The 14522-nt window shown below is 44.5% G+C and overlaps 62 non-coding genes across 62 annotated transcripts; all 62 read right to left on the bottom strand.

Annotated features, from left to right (window-relative positions):
- Window positions 1–8: 8 nt before the first annotated feature.
- On the bottom strand, window positions 9–127 carry LOC144397419 (5S ribosomal RNA). Its single transcript, XR_013459565.1, has one exon. It is a non-coding gene; the product is annotated as a 5S ribosomal RNA (ribosomal RNA).
- Window positions 128–243: 116 nt separating this feature from the next.
- On the bottom strand, window positions 244–362 carry LOC144403756 (5S ribosomal RNA). Its single transcript, XR_013465694.1, has one exon. It is a non-coding gene; the product is annotated as a 5S ribosomal RNA (ribosomal RNA).
- A 116-nt stretch (window positions 363–478) lies between these two features.
- LOC144398871 (5S ribosomal RNA) lies at window positions 479–597 on the bottom strand. Its single transcript, XR_013461018.1, has one exon. It is a non-coding gene; the product is annotated as a 5S ribosomal RNA (ribosomal RNA).
- Window positions 598–714: 117 nt separating this feature from the next.
- Window positions 715–833, bottom strand: LOC144403754 (5S ribosomal RNA). The gene has a single exon (XR_013465692.1). It is a non-coding gene; the product is annotated as a 5S ribosomal RNA (ribosomal RNA).
- A 117-nt stretch (window positions 834–950) lies between these two features.
- LOC144403753 (5S ribosomal RNA) lies at window positions 951–1069 on the bottom strand. The gene has a single exon (XR_013465691.1). It is a non-coding gene; the product is annotated as a 5S ribosomal RNA (ribosomal RNA).
- Window positions 1070–1186: 117 nt separating this feature from the next.
- Window positions 1187–1305, bottom strand: LOC144403752 (5S ribosomal RNA). Its single transcript, XR_013465690.1, has one exon. It is a non-coding gene; the product is annotated as a 5S ribosomal RNA (ribosomal RNA).
- A 116-nt stretch (window positions 1306–1421) lies between these two features.
- Window positions 1422–1540, bottom strand: LOC144403751 (5S ribosomal RNA). The gene has a single exon (XR_013465689.1). It is a non-coding gene; the product is annotated as a 5S ribosomal RNA (ribosomal RNA).
- Window positions 1541–1656: 116 nt separating this feature from the next.
- LOC144403750 (5S ribosomal RNA) lies at window positions 1657–1775 on the bottom strand. The gene has a single exon (XR_013465688.1). It is a non-coding gene; the product is annotated as a 5S ribosomal RNA (ribosomal RNA).
- Window positions 1776–1892: 117 nt separating this feature from the next.
- On the bottom strand, window positions 1893–2011 carry LOC144403749 (5S ribosomal RNA). The gene has a single exon (XR_013465687.1). It is a non-coding gene; the product is annotated as a 5S ribosomal RNA (ribosomal RNA).
- A 117-nt stretch (window positions 2012–2128) lies between these two features.
- LOC144403748 (5S ribosomal RNA) lies at window positions 2129–2247 on the bottom strand. The gene has a single exon (XR_013465686.1). It is a non-coding gene; the product is annotated as a 5S ribosomal RNA (ribosomal RNA).
- Window positions 2248–2363: 116 nt separating this feature from the next.
- Window positions 2364–2482, bottom strand: LOC144403747 (5S ribosomal RNA). The gene has a single exon (XR_013465685.1). It is a non-coding gene; the product is annotated as a 5S ribosomal RNA (ribosomal RNA).
- Window positions 2483–2598: 116 nt separating this feature from the next.
- On the bottom strand, window positions 2599–2717 carry LOC144403746 (5S ribosomal RNA). Its single transcript, XR_013465684.1, has one exon. It is a non-coding gene; the product is annotated as a 5S ribosomal RNA (ribosomal RNA).
- A 117-nt stretch (window positions 2718–2834) lies between these two features.
- On the bottom strand, window positions 2835–2953 carry LOC144403745 (5S ribosomal RNA). The gene has a single exon (XR_013465683.1). It is a non-coding gene; the product is annotated as a 5S ribosomal RNA (ribosomal RNA).
- A 117-nt stretch (window positions 2954–3070) lies between these two features.
- On the bottom strand, window positions 3071–3189 carry LOC144403743 (5S ribosomal RNA). The gene has a single exon (XR_013465681.1). It is a non-coding gene; the product is annotated as a 5S ribosomal RNA (ribosomal RNA).
- A 116-nt stretch (window positions 3190–3305) lies between these two features.
- Window positions 3306–3424, bottom strand: LOC144403742 (5S ribosomal RNA). Its single transcript, XR_013465680.1, has one exon. It is a non-coding gene; the product is annotated as a 5S ribosomal RNA (ribosomal RNA).
- A 116-nt stretch (window positions 3425–3540) lies between these two features.
- LOC144397418 (5S ribosomal RNA) lies at window positions 3541–3659 on the bottom strand. Its single transcript, XR_013459564.1, has one exon. It is a non-coding gene; the product is annotated as a 5S ribosomal RNA (ribosomal RNA).
- Window positions 3660–3775: 116 nt separating this feature from the next.
- LOC144403741 (5S ribosomal RNA) lies at window positions 3776–3894 on the bottom strand. The gene has a single exon (XR_013465679.1). It is a non-coding gene; the product is annotated as a 5S ribosomal RNA (ribosomal RNA).
- A 116-nt stretch (window positions 3895–4010) lies between these two features.
- On the bottom strand, window positions 4011–4129 carry LOC144398870 (5S ribosomal RNA). The gene has a single exon (XR_013461017.1). It is a non-coding gene; the product is annotated as a 5S ribosomal RNA (ribosomal RNA).
- A 117-nt stretch (window positions 4130–4246) lies between these two features.
- On the bottom strand, window positions 4247–4365 carry LOC144403740 (5S ribosomal RNA). The gene has a single exon (XR_013465678.1). It is a non-coding gene; the product is annotated as a 5S ribosomal RNA (ribosomal RNA).
- A 117-nt stretch (window positions 4366–4482) lies between these two features.
- On the bottom strand, window positions 4483–4601 carry LOC144403739 (5S ribosomal RNA). Its single transcript, XR_013465677.1, has one exon. It is a non-coding gene; the product is annotated as a 5S ribosomal RNA (ribosomal RNA).
- A 117-nt stretch (window positions 4602–4718) lies between these two features.
- On the bottom strand, window positions 4719–4837 carry LOC144403738 (5S ribosomal RNA). Its single transcript, XR_013465676.1, has one exon. It is a non-coding gene; the product is annotated as a 5S ribosomal RNA (ribosomal RNA).
- A 116-nt stretch (window positions 4838–4953) lies between these two features.
- Window positions 4954–5072, bottom strand: LOC144403737 (5S ribosomal RNA). The gene has a single exon (XR_013465675.1). It is a non-coding gene; the product is annotated as a 5S ribosomal RNA (ribosomal RNA).
- Window positions 5073–5188: 116 nt separating this feature from the next.
- LOC144403736 (5S ribosomal RNA) lies at window positions 5189–5307 on the bottom strand. The gene has a single exon (XR_013465674.1). It is a non-coding gene; the product is annotated as a 5S ribosomal RNA (ribosomal RNA).
- Window positions 5308–5424: 117 nt separating this feature from the next.
- Window positions 5425–5543, bottom strand: LOC144403735 (5S ribosomal RNA). The gene has a single exon (XR_013465673.1). It is a non-coding gene; the product is annotated as a 5S ribosomal RNA (ribosomal RNA).
- A 117-nt stretch (window positions 5544–5660) lies between these two features.
- On the bottom strand, window positions 5661–5779 carry LOC144403734 (5S ribosomal RNA). The gene has a single exon (XR_013465672.1). It is a non-coding gene; the product is annotated as a 5S ribosomal RNA (ribosomal RNA).
- Window positions 5780–5895: 116 nt separating this feature from the next.
- On the bottom strand, window positions 5896–6014 carry LOC144403732 (5S ribosomal RNA). Its single transcript, XR_013465670.1, has one exon. It is a non-coding gene; the product is annotated as a 5S ribosomal RNA (ribosomal RNA).
- A 116-nt stretch (window positions 6015–6130) lies between these two features.
- LOC144403731 (5S ribosomal RNA) lies at window positions 6131–6249 on the bottom strand. The gene has a single exon (XR_013465669.1). It is a non-coding gene; the product is annotated as a 5S ribosomal RNA (ribosomal RNA).
- A 117-nt stretch (window positions 6250–6366) lies between these two features.
- LOC144403730 (5S ribosomal RNA) lies at window positions 6367–6485 on the bottom strand. Its single transcript, XR_013465668.1, has one exon. It is a non-coding gene; the product is annotated as a 5S ribosomal RNA (ribosomal RNA).
- Window positions 6486–6602: 117 nt separating this feature from the next.
- Window positions 6603–6721, bottom strand: LOC144403729 (5S ribosomal RNA). The gene has a single exon (XR_013465667.1). It is a non-coding gene; the product is annotated as a 5S ribosomal RNA (ribosomal RNA).
- Window positions 6722–6837: 116 nt separating this feature from the next.
- Window positions 6838–6956, bottom strand: LOC144403728 (5S ribosomal RNA). The gene has a single exon (XR_013465666.1). It is a non-coding gene; the product is annotated as a 5S ribosomal RNA (ribosomal RNA).
- A 116-nt stretch (window positions 6957–7072) lies between these two features.
- On the bottom strand, window positions 7073–7191 carry LOC144399056 (5S ribosomal RNA). Its single transcript, XR_013461201.1, has one exon. It is a non-coding gene; the product is annotated as a 5S ribosomal RNA (ribosomal RNA).
- Window positions 7192–7308: 117 nt separating this feature from the next.
- On the bottom strand, window positions 7309–7427 carry LOC144403727 (5S ribosomal RNA). The gene has a single exon (XR_013465665.1). It is a non-coding gene; the product is annotated as a 5S ribosomal RNA (ribosomal RNA).
- Window positions 7428–7544: 117 nt separating this feature from the next.
- LOC144397417 (5S ribosomal RNA) lies at window positions 7545–7663 on the bottom strand. Its single transcript, XR_013459563.1, has one exon. It is a non-coding gene; the product is annotated as a 5S ribosomal RNA (ribosomal RNA).
- A 116-nt stretch (window positions 7664–7779) lies between these two features.
- LOC144403726 (5S ribosomal RNA) lies at window positions 7780–7898 on the bottom strand. The gene has a single exon (XR_013465664.1). It is a non-coding gene; the product is annotated as a 5S ribosomal RNA (ribosomal RNA).
- A 116-nt stretch (window positions 7899–8014) lies between these two features.
- On the bottom strand, window positions 8015–8133 carry LOC144403725 (5S ribosomal RNA). The gene has a single exon (XR_013465663.1). It is a non-coding gene; the product is annotated as a 5S ribosomal RNA (ribosomal RNA).
- Window positions 8134–8250: 117 nt separating this feature from the next.
- LOC144397416 (5S ribosomal RNA) lies at window positions 8251–8369 on the bottom strand. The gene has a single exon (XR_013459562.1). It is a non-coding gene; the product is annotated as a 5S ribosomal RNA (ribosomal RNA).
- Window positions 8370–8485: 116 nt separating this feature from the next.
- On the bottom strand, window positions 8486–8604 carry LOC144403724 (5S ribosomal RNA). Its single transcript, XR_013465662.1, has one exon. It is a non-coding gene; the product is annotated as a 5S ribosomal RNA (ribosomal RNA).
- A 117-nt stretch (window positions 8605–8721) lies between these two features.
- LOC144403723 (5S ribosomal RNA) lies at window positions 8722–8840 on the bottom strand. Its single transcript, XR_013465661.1, has one exon. It is a non-coding gene; the product is annotated as a 5S ribosomal RNA (ribosomal RNA).
- A 117-nt stretch (window positions 8841–8957) lies between these two features.
- On the bottom strand, window positions 8958–9076 carry LOC144398197 (5S ribosomal RNA). The gene has a single exon (XR_013460344.1). It is a non-coding gene; the product is annotated as a 5S ribosomal RNA (ribosomal RNA).
- A 117-nt stretch (window positions 9077–9193) lies between these two features.
- LOC144397415 (5S ribosomal RNA) lies at window positions 9194–9312 on the bottom strand. Its single transcript, XR_013459561.1, has one exon. It is a non-coding gene; the product is annotated as a 5S ribosomal RNA (ribosomal RNA).
- A 116-nt stretch (window positions 9313–9428) lies between these two features.
- Window positions 9429–9547, bottom strand: LOC144403721 (5S ribosomal RNA). Its single transcript, XR_013465659.1, has one exon. It is a non-coding gene; the product is annotated as a 5S ribosomal RNA (ribosomal RNA).
- A 117-nt stretch (window positions 9548–9664) lies between these two features.
- Window positions 9665–9783, bottom strand: LOC144400911 (5S ribosomal RNA). The gene has a single exon (XR_013462846.1). It is a non-coding gene; the product is annotated as a 5S ribosomal RNA (ribosomal RNA).
- Window positions 9784–9899: 116 nt separating this feature from the next.
- On the bottom strand, window positions 9900–10018 carry LOC144403720 (5S ribosomal RNA). Its single transcript, XR_013465658.1, has one exon. It is a non-coding gene; the product is annotated as a 5S ribosomal RNA (ribosomal RNA).
- Window positions 10019–10134: 116 nt separating this feature from the next.
- On the bottom strand, window positions 10135–10253 carry LOC144403719 (5S ribosomal RNA). Its single transcript, XR_013465657.1, has one exon. It is a non-coding gene; the product is annotated as a 5S ribosomal RNA (ribosomal RNA).
- A 116-nt stretch (window positions 10254–10369) lies between these two features.
- Window positions 10370–10488, bottom strand: LOC144403718 (5S ribosomal RNA). Its single transcript, XR_013465656.1, has one exon. It is a non-coding gene; the product is annotated as a 5S ribosomal RNA (ribosomal RNA).
- A 117-nt stretch (window positions 10489–10605) lies between these two features.
- LOC144403717 (5S ribosomal RNA) lies at window positions 10606–10724 on the bottom strand. The gene has a single exon (XR_013465655.1). It is a non-coding gene; the product is annotated as a 5S ribosomal RNA (ribosomal RNA).
- Window positions 10725–10840: 116 nt separating this feature from the next.
- On the bottom strand, window positions 10841–10959 carry LOC144403716 (5S ribosomal RNA). The gene has a single exon (XR_013465654.1). It is a non-coding gene; the product is annotated as a 5S ribosomal RNA (ribosomal RNA).
- A 116-nt stretch (window positions 10960–11075) lies between these two features.
- On the bottom strand, window positions 11076–11194 carry LOC144403715 (5S ribosomal RNA). Its single transcript, XR_013465653.1, has one exon. It is a non-coding gene; the product is annotated as a 5S ribosomal RNA (ribosomal RNA).
- A 116-nt stretch (window positions 11195–11310) lies between these two features.
- On the bottom strand, window positions 11311–11429 carry LOC144399055 (5S ribosomal RNA). Its single transcript, XR_013461200.1, has one exon. It is a non-coding gene; the product is annotated as a 5S ribosomal RNA (ribosomal RNA).
- A 117-nt stretch (window positions 11430–11546) lies between these two features.
- On the bottom strand, window positions 11547–11665 carry LOC144403714 (5S ribosomal RNA). Its single transcript, XR_013465652.1, has one exon. It is a non-coding gene; the product is annotated as a 5S ribosomal RNA (ribosomal RNA).
- A 117-nt stretch (window positions 11666–11782) lies between these two features.
- LOC144397414 (5S ribosomal RNA) lies at window positions 11783–11901 on the bottom strand. Its single transcript, XR_013459560.1, has one exon. It is a non-coding gene; the product is annotated as a 5S ribosomal RNA (ribosomal RNA).
- Window positions 11902–12017: 116 nt separating this feature from the next.
- LOC144403713 (5S ribosomal RNA) lies at window positions 12018–12136 on the bottom strand. Its single transcript, XR_013465651.1, has one exon. It is a non-coding gene; the product is annotated as a 5S ribosomal RNA (ribosomal RNA).
- A 116-nt stretch (window positions 12137–12252) lies between these two features.
- LOC144399756 (5S ribosomal RNA) lies at window positions 12253–12371 on the bottom strand. The gene has a single exon (XR_013461902.1). It is a non-coding gene; the product is annotated as a 5S ribosomal RNA (ribosomal RNA).
- A 117-nt stretch (window positions 12372–12488) lies between these two features.
- On the bottom strand, window positions 12489–12607 carry LOC144403712 (5S ribosomal RNA). Its single transcript, XR_013465650.1, has one exon. It is a non-coding gene; the product is annotated as a 5S ribosomal RNA (ribosomal RNA).
- Window positions 12608–12724: 117 nt separating this feature from the next.
- On the bottom strand, window positions 12725–12843 carry LOC144403710 (5S ribosomal RNA). The gene has a single exon (XR_013465648.1). It is a non-coding gene; the product is annotated as a 5S ribosomal RNA (ribosomal RNA).
- A 117-nt stretch (window positions 12844–12960) lies between these two features.
- Window positions 12961–13079, bottom strand: LOC144403709 (5S ribosomal RNA). The gene has a single exon (XR_013465647.1). It is a non-coding gene; the product is annotated as a 5S ribosomal RNA (ribosomal RNA).
- A 117-nt stretch (window positions 13080–13196) lies between these two features.
- On the bottom strand, window positions 13197–13315 carry LOC144403708 (5S ribosomal RNA). The gene has a single exon (XR_013465646.1). It is a non-coding gene; the product is annotated as a 5S ribosomal RNA (ribosomal RNA).
- Window positions 13316–13431: 116 nt separating this feature from the next.
- Window positions 13432–13550, bottom strand: LOC144403707 (5S ribosomal RNA). The gene has a single exon (XR_013465645.1). It is a non-coding gene; the product is annotated as a 5S ribosomal RNA (ribosomal RNA).
- Window positions 13551–13667: 117 nt separating this feature from the next.
- LOC144403706 (5S ribosomal RNA) lies at window positions 13668–13786 on the bottom strand. The gene has a single exon (XR_013465644.1). It is a non-coding gene; the product is annotated as a 5S ribosomal RNA (ribosomal RNA).
- Window positions 13787–13903: 117 nt separating this feature from the next.
- Window positions 13904–14022, bottom strand: LOC144397413 (5S ribosomal RNA). The gene has a single exon (XR_013459559.1). It is a non-coding gene; the product is annotated as a 5S ribosomal RNA (ribosomal RNA).
- Window positions 14023–14138: 116 nt separating this feature from the next.
- LOC144403705 (5S ribosomal RNA) lies at window positions 14139–14257 on the bottom strand. Its single transcript, XR_013465643.1, has one exon. It is a non-coding gene; the product is annotated as a 5S ribosomal RNA (ribosomal RNA).
- Window positions 14258–14374: 117 nt separating this feature from the next.
- LOC144403704 (5S ribosomal RNA) lies at window positions 14375–14493 on the bottom strand. The gene has a single exon (XR_013465642.1). It is a non-coding gene; the product is annotated as a 5S ribosomal RNA (ribosomal RNA).
- Window positions 14494–14522: the final 29 nt, after the last annotated feature.

The following is a 14522-nucleotide window of genomic DNA, read 5'->3' as shown; positions in this document are numbered from 1 at the left end:
AATGAAAAAGCTTACGGCACCTGGGATTCCCAGGCGGTCTTCCATCCAAGTACTAACCAGGCCCTACTCTGCTTAGCTTCTGAGATCAGACGAGATCAGGCAGAGCCAGAGAGGTATGGCCGTAAGCAACTGTATGTCCTCTACCTAATCTTTTAAAATGTGTCAAAGGTTTTGTAGTTTTGACAATGAAATGGAGTCACTTTCTAAGGCCTTCTCTGTGTCTTTTACAGATAGAAATGAAAAAGCTTACGGCACCTGGGATTCCCAGGCGGTCTTCCATCCAAGTACTAACCAGGCCCTACTCTGCTTAGCTTCTGAGATCAGACGAGATCAGGCGGAGCCAGAGAGGTATGGCCGTAAGCAACTGTATGTCCTCTTCCTAATCTTTTAAAACTTGTCAAAGGTTTTGTAGTTTTGACAATGAAATGGAGTCACTTTCTAAGGCCTTCTCTGTGTCTTTTACAGATAGAAATGAAAAAGCTTACGGCACCTGGGATTCCCAGGCGGTCTTCCATCCAAGTACTAATCAGGCCCTACTCTGCTTAGCTTCTGAGATCAGACAAGATCAGGCGGAGCCAGAGAGGTATGGCCGTAAGCAACTGTATGTCCTCTTCCTAATCTTTTAAAATGTGTCAAAGGTTTTGGAGTTTTGATAATGAAAAAGGAGTCACTTTCTAATGCCTTCTCGATTTCTTCCAGAGAGAGAAATGAAAAAGCTTACGGCACCTGGGATTCCCAGGCGGTCTTCCATCCAAGTACTAACCAGGCCCTACTCTGCTTAGCTTCTGAGATCAGACGAGATCAGGCGGAGCCAGAGAGGTATGGCCGTAAGCAACTGTATGTCCTCTTCCTAATCTTTTAAAATGTGTCAAAGGTTTTGGAGTTTTGATAATGAAAAAGGAGTCACTTTCTAATGCCTTCTCGATTTCTTCCAGAGAGAGAAATGAAAAAGCTTACGGCACCTGGGATTCCCAGGCGGTCTTCCATCCAAGTACTAACCAGGCCCTACTCTGCTTAGCTTCTGAGATCAGACGAGATCAGGCGGAGCCAGAGAGGTATGGCCGTAAGCAACTGTATGTCCTCTACCTAATCTTTTAAAATGTGTCAAAGGTTTTGGAGTTTTGATAATGAAAAAGGAGTCACTTTCTAATGCCTTCTCGATTTCTTCCAGAGAGAGAAATGAAAAAGCTTACGGCACCTGGGATTCCCAGGCGGTCTTCCATCCAAGTACTAACCAGGCCCTACTCTGCTTAGCTTCTGAGATCAGACGAGATCAGGCGGAGCCAGAGAGGTATGGCCGTAAGCAACTGTATGTCCTCTACCTAATCTTTTAAAATGTGTCAAAGGTTTTGTAGTTTTGACAATTAAATGGAGTCACTTTCTAAGGCCTTCTCTGTGTCTTTTACAGATAGAATTGAAAAAGCTTACGGCACCTGGGATTCCCAGGCGGTCTTCCATCCAAGTACTAACCAGGCCCTACTCTGCTTAGCTTCTGAGATCAGACGAGATCAGGCGGAGCCAGAGAGGTATGGCCGTAAGCAACTGTATGTCCTCTACCTAATCTTTTAAAATGTGTCAAAGGTTTTGTAGTTTTGACAATGAAATGGAGTCACTTTCTAAGGCCTTCTCTGTGTCTTTTACAGATAGAAATGAAAAAGCTTACGGCACCTGGGATTCCCAGGCGGTCTTCCATCCAAGTACTAACCAGGCCCTACTCTGCTTAGCTTCTGAGATCAGACGAGATCAGGCGGAGCCAGAGAGGTATGGCCGTAAGCAACTGTATGTCCTCTTCCTAATCTTTTAAAATGTGTCAAAGGTTTTGGAGTTTTGATAATGAAAAAGGAGTCACTTTCTAATGCCTTCTCGATTTCTTCCAGAGAGAGAAATGAAAAAGCTTACGGCACCTGGGATTCCCAGGCGGTCTTCCATCCAAGTACTAACCAGGCCCTACTCTGCTTAGCTTCTGAGATCAGACGAGATCAGGCGGAGCCAGAGAGGTATGGCCGTAAGCAACTGTATGTCCTCTTCCTAATCTTTTAAAATGTGTCAAAGGTTTTGGAGTTTTGATAATGAAAAAGGAGTCACTTTCTAATGCCTTCTCGATTTCTTCCAGAGAGAGAAATGAAAAAGCTTACGGCACCTGGGATTCCCAGGCGGTCTTCCATCCAAGTACTAACCAGGCCCTACTCTGCTTAGCTTCTGAGATCAGACGAGATCAGGCGGAGCCAGAGAGGTATGGCCGTAAGCAACTGTATGTCCTCTACCTAATCTTTTAAAATGTGTCAAAGGTTTTGTAGTTTTGACAATTAAATGGAGTCACTTTCTAAGGCCTTCTCTGTGTCTTTTACAGATAGAATTGAAAAAGCTTACGGCACCTGGGATTCCCAGGCGGTCTTCCATCCAAGTACTAACCAGGCCCTACTCTGCTTAGCTTCTGAGATCAGACGAGATCAGGCGGAGCCAGAGAGGTATGGCCGTAAGCAACTGTATGTCCTCTTCCTAATCTTTTAAAACTTGTCAAAGGTTTTGTAGTTTTGACAATGAAATGGAGTCACTTTCTAAGGCCTTCTCTGTGTCTTTTACAGATAGAAATGAAAAAGCTTACGGCACCTGGGATTCCCAGGCGGTCTTCCATCCAAGTACTAACCAGGCCCTACTCTGCTTAGCTTCTGAGATCAGACGAGATCAGGCGGAGCCAGAGAGGTATGGCCGTAAGCAACTGTATGTCCTCTTCCTAATCTTTTAAAATGTGTCAAAGGTTTTGGAGTTTTGATAATGAAAAAGGAGTCACTTTCTAATGCCTTCTCGATTTCTTCCAGAGAGAGAAATGAAAAAGCTTACGGCACCTGGGATTCCCAGGCGGTCTTCCATCCAAGTACTAACCAGGCCCTACTCTGCTTAGCTTCTGAGATCAGACGAGATCAGGCGGAGCCAGAGAGGTATGGCCGTAAGCAACTGTATGTCCTCTTCCTAATATTTTAAAATGTGTCAAAGGTTTTGGAGTTTTGATAATGAAAAAGGATTCACTTTCTAATGCCTTCTCAATTTCTTCCAGAGAGAGAAATGAAAAAGCTTACGGCACCTGGGATTCCCAGGCGGTCTTCCATCCAAGTACTAACCAGGCCCTACTCTGCTTAGCTTCTGAGATCAGACGAGATCAGGCGGAGCCAGAGAGGTATGGCCGTAAGCAACTGTATGTCCTCTACCTAATCTTTTAAAATGTGTCAAAGGTTTTGTAGTTTTGACAATTAAATGAAGTCACTTTCTAAGGCCTTCTCTGTGTCTTTTACAGATAGAATTGAAAAAGCTTACGGCACCTGGGATTCCCAGGCGGTCTTCCATCCAAGTACTAACCAGGCCCTACTCTGCTTAGCTTCTGAGATCAGACGAGATCAGGCGGAGCCAGAGAGGTATGGCCGTAAGCAACTGTATGTCCTCTTCCTAATCTTTTAAAACTTGTCAAAGGTTTTGTAGTTTTGACAATGAAATGGAGTCACTTTCTAAGGCCTTCTCTGTGTCTTTTACAGATAGAAATGAAAAAGCTTACGGCACCTGGGATTCCCAGGCGGTCTTCCATCCAAGTACTAACCAGGCCCTACTCTGCTTAGCTTCTGAGATCAGACGAGATCAGGCAGAGCCAGAGAGGTATGGCCGTAAGCAACTGTATGTCCTCTACCTAATCTTTTAAAATGTGTCAAAGGTTTTGTAGTTTTGACAATGAAATGGAGTCACTTTCTAAGGCCTTCTCTGTGTCTTTTACAGATAGAAATGAAAAAGCTTACGGCACCTGGGATTCCCAGGCGGTCTTCCATCCAAGTACTAACCAGGCCCTACTCTGCTTAGCTTCTGAGATCAGACGAGATCAGGCGGAGCCAGAGAGGTATGGCCGTAAGCAACTGTATGTCCTCTTCCTAATCTTTTAAAACTTGTCAAAGGTTTTGTAGTTTTGACAATGAAATGGAGTCACTTTCTAAGGCCTTCTCTGTGTCTTTTACAGATAGAAATGAAAAAGCTTACGGCACCTGGGATTCCCAGGCGGTCTTCCATCCAAGTACTAATCAGGCCCTACTCTGCTTAGCTTCTGAGATCAGACAAGATCAGGCGGAGCCAGAGAGGTATGGCCGTAAGCAACTGTATGTCCTCTTCCTAATCTTTTAAAATGTGTCAAAGGTTTTGGAGTTTTGATAATGAAAAAGGAGTCACTTTCTAATGCCTTCTCGATTTCTTCCAGAGAGAGAAATGAAAAAGCTTACGGCACCTGGGATTCCCAGGCGGTCTTCCATCCAAGTACTAACCAGGCCCTACTCTGCTTAGCTTCTGAGATCAGACGAGATCAGGCGGAGCCAGAGAGGTATGGCCGTAAGCAACTGTATGTCCTCTTCCTAATCTTTTAAAATGTGTCAAAGGTTTTGGAGTTTTGATAATGAAAAAGGAGTCACTTTCTAATGCCTTCTCGATTTCTTCCAGAGAGAGAAATGAAAAAGCTTACGGCACCTGGGATTCCCAGGCGGTCTTCCATCCAAGTACTAACCAGGCCCTACTCTGCTTAGCTTCTGAGATCAGACGAGATCAGGCGGAGCCAGAGAGGTATGGCCGTAAGCAACTGTATGTCCTCTACCTAATCTTTTAAAATGTGTCAAAGGTTTTGGAGTTTTGATAATGAAAAAGGAGTCACTTTCTAATGCCTTCTCGATTTCTTCCAGAGAGAGAAATGAAAAAGCTTACGGCACCTGGGATTCCCAGGCGGTCTTCCATCCAAGTACTAACCAGGCCCTACTCTGCTTAGCTTCTGAGATCAGACGAGATCAGGCGGAGCCAGAGAGGTATGGCCGTAAGCAACTGTATGTCCTCTACCTAATCTTTTAAAATGTGTCAAAGGTTTTGTAGTTTTGACAATTAAATGGAGTCACTTTCTAAGGCCTTCTCTGTGTCTTTTACAGATAGAATTGAAAAAGCTTACGGCACCTGGGATTCCCAGGCGGTCTTCCATCCAAGTACTAACCAGGCCCTACTCTGCTTAGCTTCTGAGATCAGACGAGATCAGGCGGAGCCAGAGAGGTATGGCCGTAAGCAACTGTATGTCCTCTACCTAATCTTTTAAAATGTGTCAAAGGTTTTGTAGTTTTGACAATGAAATGGAGTCACTTTCTAAGGCCTTCTCTGTGTCTTTTACAGATAGAAATGAAAAAGCTTACGGCACCTGGGATTCCCAGGCGGTCTTCCATCCAAGTACTAACCAGGCCCTACTCTGCTTAGCTTCTGAGATCAGACGAGATCAGGCGGAGCCAGAGAGGTATGGCCGTAAGCAACTGTATGTCCTCTTCCTAATCTTTTAAAATGTGTCAAAGGTTTTGGAGTTTTGATAATGAAAAAGGAGTCACTTTCTAATGCCTTCTCGATTTCTTCCAGAGAGAGAAATGAAAAAGCTTACGGCACCTGGGATTCCCAGGCGGTCTTCCATCCAAGTACTAACCAGGCCCTACTCTGCTTAGCTTCTGAGATCAGACGAGATCAGGCGGAGCCAGAGAGGTATGGCCGTAAGCAACTGTATGTCCTCTTCCTAATCTTTTAAAATGTGTCAAAGGTTTTGGAGTTTTGATAATGAAAAAGGAGTCACTTTCTAATGCCTTCTCGATTTCTTCCAGAGAGAGAAATGAAAAAGCTTACGGCACCTGGGATTCCCAGGCGGTCTTCCATCCAAGTACTAACCAGGCCCTACTCTGCTTAGCTTCTGAGATCAGACGAGATCAGGCGGAGCCAGAGAGGTATGGCCGTAAGCAACTGTATGTCCTCTACCTAATCTTTTAAAATGTGTCAAAGGTTTTGTAGTTTTGACAATTAAATGGAGTCACTTTCTAAGGCCTTCTCTGTGTCTTTTACAGATAGAATTGAAAAAGCTTACGGCACCTGGGATTCCCAGGCGGTCTTCCATCCAAGTACTAACCAGGCCCTACTCTGCTTAGCTTCTGAGATCAGACGAGATCAGGCGGAGCCAGAGAGGTATGGCCGTAAGCAACTGTATGTCCTCTTCCTAATCTTTTAAAACTTGTCAAAGGTTTTGTAGTTTTGACAATGAAATGGAGTCACTTTCTAAGGCCTTCTCTGTGTCTTTTACAGATAGAAATGAAAAAGCTTACGGCACCTGGGATTCCCAGGCGGTCTTCCATCCAAGTACTAACCAGGCCCTACTCTGCTTAGCTTCTGAGATCAGACGAGATCAGGCGGAGCCAGAGAGGTATGGCCGTAAGCAACTGTATGTCCTCTTCCTAATCTTTTAAAATGTGTCAAAGGTTTTGGAGTTTTGATAATGAAAAAGGAGTCACTTTCTAATGCCTTCTCGATTTCTTCCAGAGAGAGAAATGAAAAAGCTTACGGCACCTGGGATTCCCAGGCGGTCTTCCATCCAAGTACTAACCAGGCCCTACTCTGCTTAGCTTCTGAGATCAGACGAGATCAGGCGGAGCCAGAGAGGTATGGCCGTAAGCAACTGTATGTCCTCTTCCTAATATTTTAAAATGTGTCAAAGGTTTTGGAGTTTTGATAATGAAAAAGGATTCACTTTCTAATGCCTTCTCAATTTCTTCCAGAGAGAGAAATGAAAAAGCTTACGGCACCTGGGATTCCCAGGCGGTCTTCCATCCAAGTACTAACCAGGCCCTACTCTGCTTAGCTTCTGAGATCAGACGAGATCAGGCGGAGCCAGAGAGGTATGGCCGTAAGCAACTGTATGTCCTCTACCTAATCTTTTAAAATGTGTCAAAGGTTTTGTAGTTTTGACAATTAAATGAAGTCACTTTCTAAGGCCTTCTCTGTGTCTTTTACAGATAGAATTGAAAAAGCTTACGGCACCTGGGATTCCCAGGCGGTCTTCCATCCAAGTACTAACCAGGCCCTACTCTGCTTAGCTTCTGAGATCAGACGAGATCAGGCGGAGCCAGAGAGGTATGGCCGTAAGCAACTGTATGTCCTCTTCCTAATCTTTTAAAACTTGTCAAAGGTTTTGTAGTTTTGACAATGAAATGGAGTCACTTTCTAAGGCCTTCTCTGTGTCTTTTACAGATAGAAATGAAAAAGCTTACGGCACCTGGGATTCCCAGGCGGTCTTCCATCCAAGTACTAACCAGGCCCTACTCTGCTTAGCTTCTGAGATCAGACGAGATCAGGCGGAGCCAGAGAGAAATGGCCGTAAGCAACTGTATGTCCTCTTCCTAATCTTTTAAAATGTGTCAAAGGTTTTGGAGTTTTGATAATGAAAAAGGATTCACTTTCTAATGCCTTCTCGATTTCTTCCAGAGAGAGAAATGAAAAAGCTTACGGCACCTGGGATTCCCAGGCGGTCTTCCATCCAAGTACTAACCAGGCCCTACTCTGCTTAGCTTCTGAGATCAGACGAGATCAGGCGGAGCCAGAGAGGTATGGCCGTAAGCAACTGTATGTCCTCTTCCTAATATTTTAAAATGTGTCAAAGGTTTTGGAGTTTTGATAATGAAAAAGGATTCACTTTCTAATGCCTTCTCAATTTCTTCCAGAGAGAGAAATGAAAAAGCTTACGGCACCTGGGATTCCCAGGCGGTCTTCCATCCAAGTACTAACCAGGCCCTACTCTGCTTAGCTTCTGAGATCAGACGAGATCAGGCAGAGCCAGAGAGGTATGGCCGTAAGCAACTGTATGTCCTCTACCTAATCTTTTAAAATGTGTCAAAGGTTTTGTAGTTTTGACAATGAAATGGAGTCACTTTCTAAGGCCTTCTCTGTGTCTTTTACAGATAGAAATGAAAAAGCTTACGGCACCTGGGATTCCCAGGCGGTCTTCCATCCAAGTACTAACCAGGCCCTACTCTGCTTAGCTTCTGAGATCAGACGAGATCAGGCGGAGCCAGAGAGGTATGGCCGTAAGCAACTGTATGTCCTCTTCCTAATCTTTTAAAACTTGTCAAAGGTTTTGTAGTTTTGACAATGAAATGGAGTCACTTTCTAAGGCCTTCTCTGTGTCTTTTACAGATAGAAATGAAAAAGCTTACGGCACCTGGGATTCCCAGGCGGTCTTCCATCCAAGTACTAACCAGGCCCTACTCTGCTTAGCTTCTGAGATCAGACGAGATCAGGCGGAGCCAGAGAGGTATGGCCGTAAGCAACTGTATGTCCTCTTCCTAATATTTTAAAATGTGTCAAAGGTTTTGGAGTTTTGATAATGAAAAAGGATTCACTTTCTAATGCCTTCTCAATTTCTTCCAGAGAGAGAAATGAAAAAGCTTACGGCACCTGGGATTCCCAGGCGGTCTTCCATCCAAGTACTAACCAGGCCCTACTCTGCTTAGCTTCTGAGATCAGACGAGATCAGGCAGAGCCAGAGAGGTATGGCCGTAAGCAACTGTATGTCCTCTACCTAATCTTTTAAAATGTGTCAAAGGTTTTGTAGTTTTGACAATTAAATGGAGTCACTTTCTAAGGCCTTCTCTGTGTCTTTTACAGATAGAATTGAAAAAGCTTACGGCACCTGGGATTCCCAGGCGGTCTTCCATCCAAGTACTAACCAGGCCCTACTCTGCTTAGCTTCTGAGATCAGACGAGATCAGGCGGAGCCAGAGAGGTATGGCCGTAAGCAACTGTATGTCCTCTACCTAATCTTTTAAAATGTGTCAAAGGTTTTGGAGTTTTGATAATGAAAAAGGAGTCACTTTCTAATGCCTTCTCGATTTCTTCCAGAGAGAGAAATGAAAAAGCTTACGGCACCTGGGATTCCCAGGCGGTCTTCCATCCAAGTACTAACCAGGCCCTACTCTGCTTAGCTTCTGAGATCAGACGAGATCAGGCGGAGCCAGAGAGGTATGGCCGTAAGCAACTGTATGTCCTCTTCCTAATATTTTAAAATGTGTCAAAGGTTTTGGAGTTTTGATCATGAAAAAGGATTCACTTTCTAATGCCTTCTCAATTTCTTCCAGAGAGAGAAATGAAAAAGCTTACGGCACCTGGGATTCCCAGGCGGTCTTCCATCCAAGTACTAACCAGGCCCTACTCTGATTAGCTTCTGAGATCAGACGAGATCAGGCGGAGCCAGAGAGGTATGGCCGTAAGCAACTGTATGTCCTCTTCCTAATCTTTTAAAATGTGTCAAAGGTTTTGGAGTTTTGATAATGAAAAAGGAGTCACTTTCTAATGCCTTCTCGATTTCTTCCAGAGAGAGAAATGAAAAAGCTTACGGCACCTGGGATTCCCAGGCGGTCTTCCATCCAAGTACTAACCAGGCCCTACTCTGCTTAGCTTCTGAGATCAGACGAGATCAGGCAGAGCCAGAGAGGTATGGCCGTAAGCAACTGTATGTCCTCTACCTAATCTTTTAAAATGTGTCAAAGGTTTTGTAGTTTTGACAATTAAATGGAGTCACTTTCTAAGGCCTTCTCTGTGTCTTTTACAGATAGAATTGAAAAAGCTTACGGCACCTGGGATTCCCAGGCGGTCTTCCATCCAAGTACTAACCAGGCCCTACTCTGCTTAGCTTCTGAGATCAGACGAGATCAGGCGGAGCCAGAGAGGTATGGCCGTAAGCAACTGTATGTCCTCTTCCTAATCTTTTAAAATGTGTCAAAGGTTTTGGAGTTTTGATAATGAAAAAGGAGTCACTTTCTAATGCCTTCTCGATTTCTTCCAGAGAGAGAAATGAAAAAGCTTACGGCACCTGGGATTCCCAGGCGGTCTTCCATCCAAGTACTAACCAGGCCCTACTCTGCTTAGCTTCTGAGATCAGACGAGATCAGGCGGAGTCAGAGAGGTATGGCCGTAAGCAACTGTATGTCCTCTACCTAATCTTTTAAAATGTGTCAAAGGTTTTGTAGTTTTGACAATTAAATGGAGTCACTTTCTAAGGCCTTCTCTGTGTCTTTTACAGATAGAATTGAAAAAGCTTACGGCACCTGGGATTCCCAGGCGGTCTTCCATCCAAGTACTAACCAGGCCCTACTCTGCTTAGCTTCTGAGATCAGACGAGATCAGGCGGAGCCAGAGAGGTATGGCCGTAAGCAACTGTATGTCCTCTTCCTAATCTTTTAAAACTTGTCAAAGGTTTTGTAGTTTTGACAATGAAATGGAGTCACTTTCTAAGGCCTTCTCTGTGTCTTTTACAGATAGAAATGAAAAAGCTTACGGCACCTGGGATTCCCAGGCGGTCTTCCATCCAAGTACTAACCAGGCCCTACTCTGCTTAGCTTCTGAGATCAGACGAGATCAGGCGGAGCCAGAGAGGTATGGCCGTAAGCAACTGTATGTCCTCTTCCTAATCTTTTAAAATGTGTCAAAGGTTTTGTAGTTTTGACAATTAAATGGAGTCACTTTCTAAGGCCTTCTCTGTGTCTTTTACAGATAGAATTGAAAAAGCTTACGGCACCTGGGATTCCCAGGCGGTCTTCCATCCAAGTACTAACCAGGCCCTACTCTGCTTAGCTTCTGAGATCAGACGAGATCAGGCGGAGCCAGAGAGGTATGGCCGTAAGCAACTGTATGTCCTCTTCCTAATCTTTTAAAATGTGTCAAAGGTTTTGGAGTTTTGATAATGAAAAAGGAGTCACTTTCTAATGCCTTCTCGATTTCTTCCAGAGAGAGAAATGAAAAAGCTTACGGCACCTGGGATTCCCAGGCGGTCTTCCATCCAAGTACTAACCAGGCCCTACTCTGCTTAGCTTCTGAGATCAGACGAGATCAGGCGGAGCCAGAGAGGTATGGCCGTAAGCAACTGTATGTCCTCTACCTAATCTTTTAAAATGTGTCAAAGGTTTTGTAGTTTTGACAATTAAATGGAGTCACTTTCTAAGGCCTTCTCTGTGTCTTTTACAGATAGAATTGAAAAAGCTTACGGCACCTGGGATTCCCAGGCGGTCTTCCATCCAAGTACTAACCAGGCCCTACTCTGCTTAGCTTCTGAGATCAGACGAGATCAGGCGGAGCCAGAGAGGTATGGCCGTAAGCAACTGTATGTCCTCTACCTAATCTTTTAAAATGTGTCAAAGGTTTTGTAGTTTTGACAATTAAATGAAGTCACTTTCTAAGGCCTTCTCTGTGTCTTTTACAGATAGAATTGAAAAAGCTTACGGCACCTGGGATTCCCAGGCGGTCTTCCATCCAAGTACTAACCAGGCCCTACTCTGCTTAGCTTCTGAGATCAGACGAGATCAGGCGGAGCCAGAGAGGTATGGCCGTAAGCAACTGTATGTCCTCTTCCTAATCTTTTAAAACTTGTCAAAGGTTTTGTAGTTTTGACAATGAAATGGAGTCACTTTCTAAGGCCTTCTCTGTGTCTTTTACAGATAGAAATGAAAAAGCTTACGGCACCTGGGATTCCCAGGCGGTCTTCCATCCAAGTACTAACCAGGCCCTACTCTGCTTAGCTTCTGAGATCAGACGAGATCAGGCGGAGCCAGAGAGAAATGGCCGTAAGCAACTGTATGTCCTCTTCCTAATCTTTTAAAATGTGTCAAAGGTTTTGGAGTTTTGATAATGAAAAAGGAGTCACTTTCTAATGCCTTCTCGATTTCTTCCAGAGAGAGAAATGAAAAAGCTTACGGCACCTGGGATTCCCAGGCGGTCTTCCATCCAAGTACTAACCAGGCCCTACTCTGCTTAGCTTCTGAGATCAGACGAGATCAGGCGGAGCCAGAGAGGTATGGCCGTAAGCAACTGTATGTCCTCTTCCTAATATTTTAAAATGTGTCAAAGGTTTTGGAGTTTTGATAATGAAAAAGGATTCACTTTCTAATGCCTTCTCAATTTCTTCCAGAGAGAGAAATGAAAAAGCTTACGGCACCTGGGATTCCCAGGCGGTCTTCCATCCAAGTACTAACCAGGCCCTACTCTGCTTAGCTTCTGAGATCAGACGAGATCAGGCAGAGCCAGAGAGGTATGGCCGTAAGCAACTGTATGTCCTCTACCTAATCTTTTAAAATGTGTCAAAGGTTTTGTAGTTTTGACAATGAAATGGAGTCACTTTCTAAGGCCTTCTCTGTGTCTTTTACAGATAGAAATGAAAAAGCTTACGGCACCTGGGATTCCCAGGCGGTCTTCCATCCAAGTACTAACCAGGCCCTACTCTGCTTAGCTTCTGAGATCAGACGAGATCAGGCGGAGCCAGAGAGGTATGGCCGTAAGCAACTGTATGTCCTCTTCCTAATCTTTTAAAACTTGTCAAAGGTTTTGTAGTTTTGACAATGAAATGGAGTCACTTTCTAAGGCCTTCTCTGTGTCTTTTACAGATAGAAATGAAAAAGCTTACGGCACCTTGGATTCCCAGGCGGTCTTCCATCCAAGTACTAATCAGGCCCTACTCTGCTTAGCTTCTGAGATCAGACAAGATCAGGCGGAGCCAGAGAGGTATGGCCGTAAGCAACTGTATGTCCTCTTCCTAATCTTTTAAAATGTGTCAAAGGTTTTGGAGTTTTGATAATGAAAAAGGAGTCACTTTCTAATGCCTTCTCGATTTCTTCCAGAGAGAGAAATGAAAAAGCTTACGGCACCTGGGATTCCCAGGCGGTCTTCCATCCAAGTACTAACCAGGCCCTACTCTGCTTAGCTTCTGAGATCAGACGAGATCAGGCGGAGCCAGAGAGGTATGGCCGTAAGCAACTGTATGTCCTCTTCCTAATCTTTTAAAATGTGTCAAAGGTTTTGGAGTTTTGATAATGAAAAAGGAGTCACTTTCTAATGCCTTCTCGATTTCTTCCAGAGAGAGAAATGAAAAAGCTTACGGCACCTGGGATTCCCAGGCGGTCTTCCATCCAAGTACTAACCAGGCCCTACTCTGCTTAGCTTCTGAGATCAGACGAGATCAGGCGGAGCCAGAGAGGTATGGCCGTAAGCAACTGTATGTCCTCTTCCTAATCTTTTAAAATGTGTCAAAGGTTTTGGAGTTTTGATAATGAAAAAGGAGTCACTTTCTAATGCCTTCTCGATTTCTTCCAGAGAGAGAAATGAAAAAGCTTACGGCACCTGGGATTCCCAGGCGGTCTTCCATCCAAGTACTAACCAGGCCCTACTCTGCTTAGCTTCTGAGATCAGACGAGATCAGGCGGAGCCAGAGAGGTATGGCCGTAAGCAACTGTATGTCCTCTTCCTAATCTTTTAAAATGTGTCAAAGGTTTTGGAGTTTTGATAATGAAAAAGGAGTCACTTTCTAATGCCTTCTCGATTTCTTCCAGAGAGAGAAATGAAAAAGCTTACGGCACCTGGGATTCCCAGGCGGTCTTCCATCCAAGTACTAACCAGGCCCTACTCTGCTTAGCTTCTGAGATCAGACGAGATCAGGCGGAGCCAGAGAGGTATGGCCGTAAGCAACTGTATGTCCTCTTCCTAATCTTTTAAAACTTGTCAAAGGTTTTGTAGTTTTGACAATGAAATGGAGTCACTTTCTAAGGCCTTCTCTGTGTCTTTTACAGATAGAAATGAAAAAGCTTACGGCACCTGGGATTCCCAGGCGGTCTTCCATCCAAGTACTAACCAGGCCCTACTCTGCTTAGCTTCTGAGATCAGACGAGATCAGGCGGAGCCAGAGAGGTATGGCCGTAAGCAACTGTATGTCCTCTTCCTAATCTTTTAAAATGTGTCAAAGGTTTTGGAGTTTTGATAATGAAAAAGGAGTCACTTTCTAATGCCTTCTCGATTTCTTCCAGAGAGAGAAATGAAAAAGCTTACGGCACCTGGGATTCCCAGGCGGTCTTCCATCCAAGTACTAACCAGGCCCTACTCTGCTTAGCTTCTGAGATCAGACGAGATCAGGCGGAGCCAGAGAGGTATGGCCGTAAGCAACTGTATGTCCTCTTCCTAATATTTTAAAATGTGTCAAAGGTTTTGGAGTTTTGATAATGAAAAAGGATTCACTTTCTAATGCCTTCTCAATTTCTTCCAGAGAGAGAAATGAAAAAGCTTACGGCACCTGGGATTCCCAGGCGGTCTTCCATCCAAGTACTAACCAGGCCCTACTCTGCTTAGCTTCTGAGATCAGACGAGATCAGGCAGAGCCAGAGAGGTATGGCCGTAAGCAACTGTATGTCCTCTACCTAATCTTTTAAAATGTGTCAAAGGTTTTGTAGTTTTGACAATTAAATGGAGTCACTTTCTAAGGCCTTCTCTGTGTCTTTTACAGATAGAATTGAAAAAGCTTACGGCACCTGGGATTCCCAGGCGGTCTTCCATCCAAGTACTAACCAGGCCCTACTCTGCTTAGCTTCTGAGATCAGACGAGATCAGGCGGAGCCAGAGAGGTATGGCCGTAAGCAACTGTATGTCCTCTACCTAATCTTTTAAAATGTGTCAAAGGTTTTGGAGTTTTGATAATGAAAAAGGAGTCACTTTCTAATGCCTTCTCGATTTCTTCCAGAGAGAGAAATGAAAAAGCTTACGGCACCTGGGATTCCCAGGCGGTCTTCCATCCAAGTACTAACCAGGCCCTACTCTGCTTAGCTTCTGAGATCAGACGAGATCAGGCGGAGCCAGAGAGGTATGGCCGTAAGCAACTGTATGTCCTCTTCCTAATATTTTAA

This window comes from Gasterosteus aculeatus, chromosome 2 (genome assembly GCF_964276395.1).
Source record: "Gasterosteus aculeatus chromosome 2, fGasAcu3.hap1.1, whole genome shotgun sequence".
In the NCBI taxonomy this organism is placed as follows: domain Eukaryota; kingdom Metazoa; phylum Chordata; class Actinopteri; order Perciformes; family Gasterosteidae; genus Gasterosteus; species Gasterosteus aculeatus.
The sequence above is the reverse complement of the archived record's forward strand: the minus strand, read 5'-3'. Positions and strand labels throughout refer to the sequence as shown.